Consider the following 12038-nt stretch of genomic DNA (forward strand, 5'->3'; position numbering starts at 1 on the left):
CCTCACTGGCATCAGACTCCAAGTTTTAGCCCACTGTCCTTAGGTGACATTGTGTATGCAAGGAGAAGGATGCTCCACATTTGGGGAGAATGTTCTGTACCAACTGTTGTAATTAAACTTTCTTAGCAAATAATCTTTCCTAAAAGCTGATTGAGGACACTGGCTGATAATCAATGGAAAGAACATGTATGTGCAATCATATTAGAAGCCACAACCACTCAGGGCTATCTCTAGAACCCAAAGCAAAGAGGTGGTCAGCATTCCCTCTAAGAACCCCAACCTATGTTGGTGAAAAAGATACTCTCAAGCCTAGAAAGGTCTAAAAGCTCAACTTTCCAATGACTTTGGATACTTCTTTTAAGATCAGTGTTGGAAACTTGACTTTGGCTAAAAGAACAGAAATGATCACAGACTGTGTTTAAAGGAAGGCTATCTGGGGGCAGCTAGATATCTGGGGGCTCAGTGGATAGAGCACTGGTCCTGGAGTCAGGTAGACCTGAGTTTAAATCCAGCCTCACATACCTACAAGCTATGTGACCCTGGGCAAATCACTTCACTTGGATTACTTCCAAAAATATATAAATTAAAAAAAAGGAAGGCAATCAAGGCTCGTCCCAAAATAAAAGTCAATCAAACATAAGTGCACAAAGTCAAAAGGGGTTGGCAGGTGGAGATCTTTCATTCTAGTTCCTGGAGAGCATGGCATTCACTTCCTGCCAAGCTATAGTTCTTGGTTCCTGATGATTCAGCAGACTGATCACCTAAGAGTGTCTTTCTCCAACATTACCCAGTACTTATGCCTGTGCCCCAAGCAACCACCCACAAGTCTGTAATGAAGTATACAAGCTGCAGCTCACGTGTGTTTGGCACAATTTTCCTATTTCCTCCTTTGGTGTCTTCTAACATATTTCCTATAAATCCAGTCACTCCCTTTGTTTTTTAATATCCCATTAGAGAGCACATTAAATGGCCTTAAACAAAGTCTGGGGCAATTCAAGCCCTAGTCATAGGGGTGTGTACAAGGTGTATTAACTATGCCCAGGCACACCCACCCCTCTTGCAGCAGGGCTGCTCAGGATCCAGCCCATTCTGGGGACATGGGCTGCTTTCTCAGTCTCTTGGATCCCTTGGGTACAGCAACCACCACTGGTCTTAACTTCTGTTTCTTTCCTCTGTTTACTACTTTCTCCACTTTTAAGAGGCTATGGTATAGGAGGAAAAAAGGAGACACATCTAGTGACCCAGTCACCCTCCAGTCTGAGGCTCCTCTAGAACCCCCTTCCAGACTATCTCTGCAGCAGTACCTCACTTATTCTGTCGATACTACTGTTTAGTGCAGTCTTTCCCATCCATCAGGCCGCCTCGCTGTCCTCCCCCTTCTCACCACTAGGAGGTGCCCACTGCTGCCCCAAGGGACTATAGCCAGCTATAGGGAGGTCAAGAAAATATCACTTAAGTATTTTTCCCTTTTTGATGTTTTCCATGGTTTTCAGCCCATAAATATACATGACCCTGGAGCTGTGGTTGGTATATGTATATATACTTATATATTCTCTATATGTGTATATATAAAGATATGTATGCATATATATGCTTGGAATTTTAGGCATGTCTGCCAGAAATTATTTTTATTCATTTAACATTATTCTAAATCTAGGAATTGCTGGTTTAGAGAAAGAAATGTCCAAAATTATATAGTGCTTATACTCTTGGACATCTCTTTACCCTAAGACAAATTGAAGTCACATGTACAGGAATTTTGAATAAGAAAAAGGTCACACATCACCTTTTAGCAATGCTTTTTTTTTTAAAGTAACATGTTATGTTAAAATCCAGTTTTGGAGTCAATAAACAATAGTCTCTTGATCTTCTGCTAAAATTACTGGAGCTACAGAATTCCTTCCTTGATCACTTCCCTCAAGGACTGAAAAGGCTTCCTTCCTGTGATCAATATCTTAATCCTTTCTGCAAGGACTGAAAGGGCTTCCTTCTGTACGATCAATATCTTAATCCTTTCTGAATGGAGAAGAGGGCACTGCCTTTAGTTGGGTTATAGCCCAATCATTTCAGGGGGTGGGAAAGGCAATGTTCTTAACCAGACAAGATGTTTTACTCCTACATTTGGTTTCAGCCTTGGTTCCTGACCTTTTACAGTCTTGCTAAAGGGAAAATTCTGGAGTTTTAAACCGAAGAAAATATAATTTCTTAATATTCCCAGTTGAACTAAAAGGGTAGTTTTTACTATGTTTTCATATAGGCAGGGAAGGCAAAGAAGTTAAAATTGTTTAAGGATGTGCCTCTGGCTATCAGTCCTTAAATTTCTCCATTATAGGCAACGCATGAAACAAGAGGAGGAAAGGGGTTGTTAACCTGGAAATTAAGGAAACAATCAATATAGTGTTATGGGCCAGCACCCCAGAAGTTCTCTGGGGTACATCAAAGAACCTTCTCCTTGAGAAACTAAACCAAAGGACAGACACACCTAAAGAGATAGCTCCAGGACCACCACACTTCATTCCAGTCTCTCCCACTCCCTGGGGAGATAAGATTAGGTGTGGCTGCTGCCTTTGTGGCCTGAGGAGGGGAGAGATGGCTTGAGAGATTCCCAACTACCCCTTACCCAACTTTCCCCAGCCACCACCAGTGGGGGATGGTCCTCCCCCAATTGGGGAACTTTCCACAGTCAGACTGATGTGGGATGGAATTTAGGGTCAAATTGATCGTGAGTCATCCCAAAAGAATTACAAGACTCGGTGACTCAGTTTCCCAAGTTTTATTGCAATACTGTGAGAGATCACAGGGAGAGAACCAGAATAGTGAAAAGGTATCTCTCAAATAAGGAAAGGAAAGACAGTTGTATTTATAGTATGGATAAATTGATTATCAGTCTCATTATAATAATCTCCACCTTGGGGAGGTACAGGGGAGGGCCTGTTCTCATTATGATATTCTCCACCTAGGGGTGTTACAGGGGAGGGCTTATCCTAATTTGGAGTTCCTGGGGTCCTAAGCCAACCCCCGAGGCGGGTACCTTTTTCAGTGGAGGTATGTTTTGGGGGTTTACACGTCATAAGGTGAATCTGGGGACAAATTTGGCCTTTTCTGTGCATGTCTCTCTCTCTTTTTTTTTAATTAATAAAGTATTTTATTTTTTTTCCGTTACATGTAAAGATAGTTCTCAATTTTTGTTTATACAAGCTTTACAATTTCAGATTTTTCTCCCTCCCTCCCCTCCCTCCCCCCTCCCCTAGACAGCAGGTAATCTGATATAGGTTTTATATATATATATATATATATATATATATATATATATATATATATATATATATATATATATATATATATATATATATATATATATACACACATAATAACATTAAACATATTTCTGCATTAGTCATGTTATAAGAGAAAAAATCAGAGCAATGATGAAAAACCTCAAAATAGAAAAAAACAACAGCATCAAAAACAAAAGAAATAGTATGGTTCATTCAGCATCTATACTCCACAGTTCTTTTTTTTTTTTCCCCTTGGATTTGGAGATCCTCTTCCATCACGAGTTCCCTGGAACTCTTCTGTGCCATTGCACTGGTGGGAAGAATATAGTCCATCACAGTAGATCAACACTCAATGTTGATGATACTGTGTACAATGTTCTTCTGGTTCTGCTCATCTCACTCATCATCAGCACACGCAAGACCCTCCAGGTTTCTCTGAACTCCTCCTGCTCATCATTTCTTACAGCACAATAGTATTCCATTGTATTCATATACCACAACTTGTCCAGCCATTCCCCAATTGATGGGCACTCCCTCAACTTTCAATTCCTTGCCACCACGTAAAGAGCAGCTATAAATATTTTTGTACATGTGGGTCCCTTTCCCCTTTCCATGATTTCTTTGGGAAAAAGACCCAAAAGTGGTATTGCTGGGTCAAAGGGTATGCACAGCTTTATCGCCCTTTGGGCATAATTCCAAATTGCTCTCCAGAATGGTTGGATCAGTTCACAGCTCCACCAACAATGGATTAGTGTTTCAATTTTCCCACAGCTTCTCCAACATTTATTATTTTCCTTTTTTGTCATTTTAGCCAATCTGATAGGTGTCAGGTGGTACCTCAGAGTTGTTTTAATTTCTGTGCATGTCTCTTTCTGATTCCCATGGCTAGTTTCAAAATATCTCCATTTTTCATTAGAATTTCTATATCCTTGTCATTTAGTCTAAAGTCATCATGGCCTTTCTTCCTCTGTTCCCGTTATGGGCAATGATTTCTGTGTGTAAGAGAACTTTGCATAAGTTATCCATTACCTGGGGTCTGACTCCCTTTTGGAGCTATTATCTGAATTAAAACTTGGGTCTTAGGTTTTTCTATTAACCCCTTTTTGCCTCCTACACCAAGACGATCACCTCATCAGACCACCATCTGACCTGCTCAAGGAAATAGGTATCTCAGAGACATGCCTCTGTGCCATGCCTTCTCCCCATGAGAAGAAGTCCAAGGATTTCTCTCTTGGTTTCCTTTCCCTAGCACCTAAATAAACTATTATTTTATTCTAACTGGATTTGTGTGCAAGAGGGTGTAATTCTTTAAAGAGGAATTCCTAAGAACCCCTACCCCTATTCCAAACCCCCATCTATTTTCCCCATAACAGTAGGAGGAATAAGGTCTTTAATGGAGCAGCGGAATTATAGGGGCATCATTTTGCTTGGGAAAAGGTCTGTAAGTCAATCAAGAGTCTGGAATTGACAAAGACCGGTCAGCCCCAAGCAATTCACCTGCTGGGTGGGGATCAGTCAGTTCTCAGTAAATTTGTAGTTATCAGGGTATAACTGGAAAGATACTTTTTAGTCAAGAAAATTGGGCTGAAAACATCTTTATGTATTTAAGCTATGAGGATGGATTTGATTGACTGAAAGGACCCTTTTCAGAATTTGTATTTTTGAAGTAAAATTTAGTTAACTTTTTTAAAGTTTAAGTTTTAGTTTCTTTAGTTTCCTGAATAATGTTCCTTATTATTAAGTATTTAATAAATGTTCACCTTTTTAAAAATGAGATCAAATTCCATGAATGCCACCCTAATGAAATGTGCTTTGCACCCAGTCCCAGTATTTCCACTCCCCCCACCCCCCACTTAGAGATCACAAGAAAATGAAGGAGGAAATGCTAAGCACCTGAGGCTTTCAAAAAGCAGTTGTAAACAGATGTAGCATTCACAAAGCATAGCATAGTGACTTGTTTTTAATACAATGACCTATACCTATCCACCTCAGTAAAATGTTAAGATCCTAGAGGGAAGGAATTATGTCTTTGTGGTCCCAACACCTGCAGGGTATTTTGCACATAGTAGATACTTAATAAACATCTGCTGGATAGACTCTAAGGTTCCTAGGAGTTCACATATTATTCCAGATCCCTTTGAGGTTGCTAACCATTTCAAGGAGGGCTTATGTGAGATTTTTTTTTCCCAACCCCCAACTTTCACTGGACTTTGCTAGCTAGTACACTAAGTAAAACACAGCCTCTGGCCCATTAAAATTCTTGCCACACTTCAGTGTCTGGTTCAAATCTTCTCTATTTAAACACGAACTTCTCTGAATCCCTAAACCTCAATATTTCAAGTATCCAGGATTTCATCAATATGGATTCTACCTCCACCAAGGCAAATTGCAATGTCTCTATGACTTAATAAGGGGTCTTAAAGAATTGCTAAGGGGGCGGGGTGGAATCACCCTTTGGTTAGCCTCTCCAAATTTAGCTAAGCTGATCATAGGACTACAGGCACAGAGTTTATCATCACCCACCTTTTTCTCTAGGCGGGTAGTACCAAATCAGACCCTAATTCAGTAAACATTTAACAACTTCTGAGTTTCAGGCATTGTGTTAAACTATAGGGATACAAAGAAAGGTAAAAAATGGTCTCTGCCCTCAAAGAACTCACAGTCAAAACAGGAGAGACCACATACCAGTAAGCTGCATATAAGATAAATCAAAGATAGTCAGCAGAGGGAAGGCACTAGCATTAGGGGGAAATGGAAAGACTTCCTGTAGAATTGGGATTTTAAATGAAACTACCAGCTTTTAACTCCCCTGACACAGTTTCCAAGGATCCACTGTCGTTTCCATGCTATTATCATAGCGTGATATCATAATCATCAGAGTAGGATTCTAGCTGAGGCTAAACTCCTATAGTGTATCACCTCTCTACATCACATTTAAAACGTATTATATAAAGTCTTATATTATTCATTGATTGTTTCCAATCCATCATTCTTGTGTCCCTAATTAAACTGTGGCAGTTCCGTGGTGCAGTGGATAGAGCACCAGGCCTGAAGTCAGGAAGATTCATCTTCGTGAGGTTAAATCTGGCCTCAGAAGCTTACTAGCTGAGTGACCCTAGGCAAGTCACTTAGCCCTGTTTGCTTTGGTTTCCTCATCTGAAAAATAAGCCAGAGAAGGAAAAGACAAACCACTCCAGTATCTTTGCCAAGAAAACTCCAAATGGGATCATAAAGAAAACTCTGAACAACAATAAAATTACAAATTCTTTGATGGCAGGAAACACATAGAGAAAAGCTCCTACACCTTCTAAGATTCCTGTTTCTGGAAAAATATATTAATAATGTATGAAGATTTATTCCCAAAGGGTAATTTTTCCTCAGGTTCAGACAGTTCTCTCCTTTTTGATATTGTCATTTTTTCTGACTATATGGAGTCAAAGTTTCTTTTAAGTGCTAACCTCATCTTTAACGCTTCCTACCTTGGCATTATTTCCAGTGATAATGACTATACACCTCCCCTCCACTGAAAGAGCTCACTTACAGACAACAGCAGCAATTTAAGAAGAGCCAAGCAGGAGATCTGGACTGAGCCGCACCAAGGAACAAGAGAGAGTTAAAGCTGCTATGTGTTTGGCACAGCAAACTATAAATATTTGAAATGGCAACTCCTGAAACTTTGGAGGGATTCCTGAACTTTCTCCTCTATTCCTCCCACTTCATGGCATCGAACATCATTCCAAGGAGACAAGTAATAAATACCGATTACATATACTTGGTGACCTCATCAGGTCCCATGGTTTTAATTCTCATCTATGTAGATGAATCTCAGAGTTATAGATCCAGCCCTAATCTCTTTCTTGAACACCAGTCTTCAATTGTTGCTGTTGTTCAATTGTTTTTCAGTTGTGTCTGACCCCAGTTGAATTATTTTTTAAAGAGACTGAATCAACACACAATAATAAAAATAAATCACATTCTTTCTGTTGTCTTCCAGTCGTGTCTGACTCTTCATGATCTCATTTGGGGTTTTCTTGGCAAAGATACTAGAGTGGCTTGCTGTTTCCTTCTCCAGTTCATTTAACATATGAGGAAACTGAGGCAAACAGGGTTAAATGACTTGCCCAGAGTAAGTGTCTAAAGCTAGATTTGAACTCAGGAAGATGAGTCTTCCTGACTCCAGGCCTGGTGCCCTATCTGCTGTGCCACCTAACTGCCCTTAACTGCTCCTCAGCAACCATTTATTTGTTATGTTGAGATGGATGTCAAGTTCAACATTTCCAGAACAGAAAACATTATATTTTCCCCAAAACTCATCCCTCTTCCAAACTTCAATATTTATATCAAGAACACTGCTGTCCTTCTAGTCATATAGACACACAACTTCAAAGTCATCTTAAACTCTTTATTCTCCCTCAACATTTCCAATCAGTTGGGCAGCTAGGTGGCGCGGTGGATAAAAGTATTGGTCCTGAATTCAGGAGGACCTGAGTTCAAATTTGACCTCAGACACTTGACACTTACTAGCTGTGTGACCCTGAGCAAGTCACTTAACCCTCATTGACCCCCTCCCCCCAAAAAAAACAACAAAAAACCCCCAATCAGTCACCAAGTCTGGTCAATTCTATTTTCAGAATATCTTTATAATATGCCTTTTTTCTCCTCAAAGCTACTATCCTAGTTCAGAGCCTATCACCTCTCACCTGGATTATTATAATAGCTTCCTAACTGTTTTCCTTGCCTCTAGTCTCTCCCCATTATAATCCATCATCCATACTGCTTCCAAAGTGATACTCCTAAAATACAAGTCTGATGATGTCTCTCTCCTGCTCAATAAACTTCAATAGTCTCTAGTCAAATACCGACTCCTCTATTCCAATTGTTACATAGTTATATCCAAATCTGCTTCTTTACTATTCCTCACATATGACACTACATTTCCCATCTTTCTTTCTTTTCATTGGCTGTTCATAATGTCTGGAATGTACTCTCTCCTCAGTTGCAGCAATTAGAATCCCCAGTTTACTTCAAAACTCAGCTCAGGTATCATCTTCTGCTTAAGTCTTTCCTGATTCCCTTAGCTTCCAGTATCACAATTCCTCCCCATTACCTTGTATTTATTTTGTCGATACATATATGTGTGTATGTGTGTGTATGTTGTCTCCCCTCATTTCCAACACTCCAGAATGTAAGCTTCTTTTTTAAAAAAATAATAAACATTTTGATTTAAAGTTTTGAGTTCCAAATACTAAACCTCCTTCCCTCCCTCCTCTCCAGGCTCCCTGAGGCTGTAAGCAATCATATATAGATCATACATGTGCAATTATGGAAAACATTACCATATTAGTAATTTTGGGGTTTTTTTTTTGTAGGGCAATGAGGGTTAAGTGACTTGCCCAAGGTCACACAGCTAGCAAGTGTCAAGTGTCTGAGGCTGGATTTGAACTCAGGTCCTCCTGAATCCAAGGCCAATGCTTTATCCACCTCGCCACCTAGACGCCCCCCCATATTAGTAATTTTGAATAAGAAAACTTGAATAAATGAAAAAATGAAAGAAAGTAAAAAATAGCATGCTTCAGTTTGTGTTCAATCAATATCAGTTCTTTCTCTGAAGGTGGATAGTATGCTTCATCATTAGTTCTTTAGGATTGTCTTGGCTCATTGTATTGATGAGAATAGTTATGTCCAGAATATAAGCTGCTATTTCTTCTTCTTCTTCTTCTTCTTCTTCTTCTTCTTCTTCTTCTTCTTCTTCTTCTTCTTCTTCTTCTTCTTCGGCAGGGCAATGAGGGTTAAGTGACTTGCCCAGGGTCACACAGATAGTAAGTGTCAAGTGTCTGGGGCTGGATTTGAACTCAGGTCCTCTTGAATCCAGGGCCGGTGCTTTATCCACTGCGCCACCTAGCTGCCCCCCAGAATATGAGCTTCTTGAGGGCAGGGACTGTTCCATTTTTGCCTTTATATCCACACTACCTGAAACATAGTAGCACCTGAAATATAGTAGGTGCTTTAAATTTTTAAAAATGAATTCAAAATAATGATGTAAATTTAAAATAACAACAAAAGTAGCCAAATTCAGATTGATTTTAATGGCTAGACTTGGCCCTTGAGAACAGAAGATGAATATTTCCTTCTCAGGAGAGAGGGACTATGGATGAAGAATATTGCATATGCTATCAGAGTCTCAGTGTCAATTGATTTTGTGGTTTGTTTGGTTTTTTTCTCTCAGTTACAAAGGAAGATTCAAGGAGGTTATATGTGAAATGACTGATATAAAAACAAAAGGCAGGGGCAGCTAGGTGGAGCAGTGGATAAAGCACTGACCCTCGATTCAGGAGGACCTGAGTTCAAAGCCAGCCTCAGACAATTGACACTTACTAGCTGTGTGACGCTGGGCAAGTCACTTAACCCCCATTGCCCAATGACACTTTAAAATATTTAAATACACATACATGGGTACATGCATTCATGAACTAATGAATAAATAGGGTATAAGACCTATAAGAAGAGGCTAAAGAAAATGAGATGATTTTGTCTAAAAGACGTTTAATCCAAGGTTTTGCTTAGACTGGAAAAGAAGACAGTTATGGTAAAAAAAAAAAGAACACTACACCTGGAGTCAGATATGGAGACAATTCCCAGATGCGTGACCTCATACAAGTCATTTACCCTCTCTGAGACACAGTTTCCTCATCTTTAAAACAAAATGGAGATAACACAATGCCTGCCCTGTCTATCTCACAGGGTTATTGTGGGACTCAAGTCAGATTACATAGATGAGAATGCCTTATTAACTGTAAAATGTTATATAATTTAAGTGATTATAGAACAAATACAGTCCTGTGTAGAGGAAAGGGTGGAACGGAAAGTCATATCCTATCCTGTGATTCTATGACATTCAGTTGAGGGAATTGGAAGGCAGAAAAATTTAGAAATACAGAGAAAAATCTAGCCAAGTCTTCAGAAAATTCACCTTGGGTGGCTTACAAAAAACCCCAAACCAAACCAACCAACAAACCAACCTAACGAGGAATAAAATCTAAAGGAGAAAATACTCATGGTTCCCACATCATTTTCAGAATATAGCCAGCTACTTACTATAGCCTTGGATTAATATGGGACAGTCATTTGTCCAGAGGAATGGAGCTGTTTGAGCTCTTCCAACTGAGAAAACTCTTTTGCATACAACCATTCAAATTTCAGTGGAGAATTTAAATCACAAAACTACAAGGGTTTGGGGGTTTTGTTTTGTTTTTTGTTTTTTTTTCACCTAACATGCTGCTGGTAATCCCAATCATTCTACACAGAGGAGCATTTTGTGACAAATCAGTAAATAAATATCTGTCCCAGCATTAAAAGGAGACCCTGTTGGGGGGCCATGCTTGGGAAAGATGAAAGAGTGACAGTTTGAGACAATGATCCGGGTTCTGCTTAATCCACTGAAAAGCTATGACAGGTGCAGCCCACCTCCCTTGTTTACTTGTCTCCAGCTACCATCTGAAGAGCTCAGACTGAGAATTGAAAGGAGCCGATTCCTATGGTCATTTAAGCATTGTGCTTTTGTGTGGTTATGATGACATTAATTTCATTGCTAATTGCATTTTTAAAATTAAATTCCTTCTTACGGATTACCCACAGGGATTTTGTACAATATGAATCATCCTGGGCGTATTGCATATTCAATGGTGATAAAGATGATGTCATCTGATAGCAGAACTCTTGACTAGAAGAATTTCCAGATCCTCATTCCCTTGGCCCTAAAGCTGACTCCCCCAGTTTCTTCCTCCTTACCTTGGTTTAGAAACTTTTTATTTCTTCCACAACTTGGCTCAAACAATATCTCCTACATGAAACCTTTCCTGATTTCCCTAACTAATAGGGTATTCCTTCTGGGAAAAAAAAATCCTTGTATTTATTTTCTATATACCTGTGTATAAATATTATCACCCCCTTAGAATAGGAACTCCTTGATGGTGAGGACAGCTTCATTTTAATATTTCTCTCCCCAGTGCCTAGCATATTATAGACATCAGTAAATCATGTGGGTTACTGAATTGATTGACTCAAGGTCCAAAAAATATGGTTCACAGAGCATACCAGAATGAAAAACAGGAGTTTAATTTGGAGTACAGCCTCTATCTTTGATTGGGTTGGGCCTGGAAAATGACAAAGAGGACCCCAAGATGTGTATACAAGAAAGGTAGAGAAATGGGAGGCATTTACCATCTGGATTCTCCCTTGTATTCTTGGTAGGGTTTTCCAGTCTCTAAATTATTTCCCTTATGCCAAAATGTTATTGAGCAATCCATATTTTCACAATCAATCTCCTCACAAAGTCCTGCAATATCAGAGGTCATTATCATGATCTCTCCCCAGGAGCTGAGAAAAAGCAAAGGTTAAGTGACTTGCCCAAGGTCACATATCAAGTCACTAGCAGAGTTGGGGATTCGGCCTCCCAGCTCCCAACTCCCAACTCCCAGGACTGTGCTCAGGCCAGGAGGTCAGGCAGCTTCCCAAACCATTCACAACTTTTCCTTGTTGTTCTTGCTTTCTGGTTTCCCTGTGGGTCTAAGATTGAGACGGTCTCTCTGAAGTCTGGCTGTATAAGGACCCTTTTGGAAAGAAGTCCTATTTTTCAAAGAAATTGTATTCCTGGTGCTATTGTATTCCTAGGTCACAGATAAACAGCTCTTTAGTCCTCCTGAGGGTCTTTGATCAGCGGCTCTTTTATGCTAAACCTTTACCCCAGCCTGCTTCACCCCT

Source organism: Dromiciops gliroides, chromosome 2, assembly GCF_019393635.1.
Source record: "Dromiciops gliroides isolate mDroGli1 chromosome 2, mDroGli1.pri, whole genome shotgun sequence".
NCBI lineage: Eukaryota > Metazoa > Chordata > Mammalia > Microbiotheria > Microbiotheriidae > Dromiciops > Dromiciops gliroides.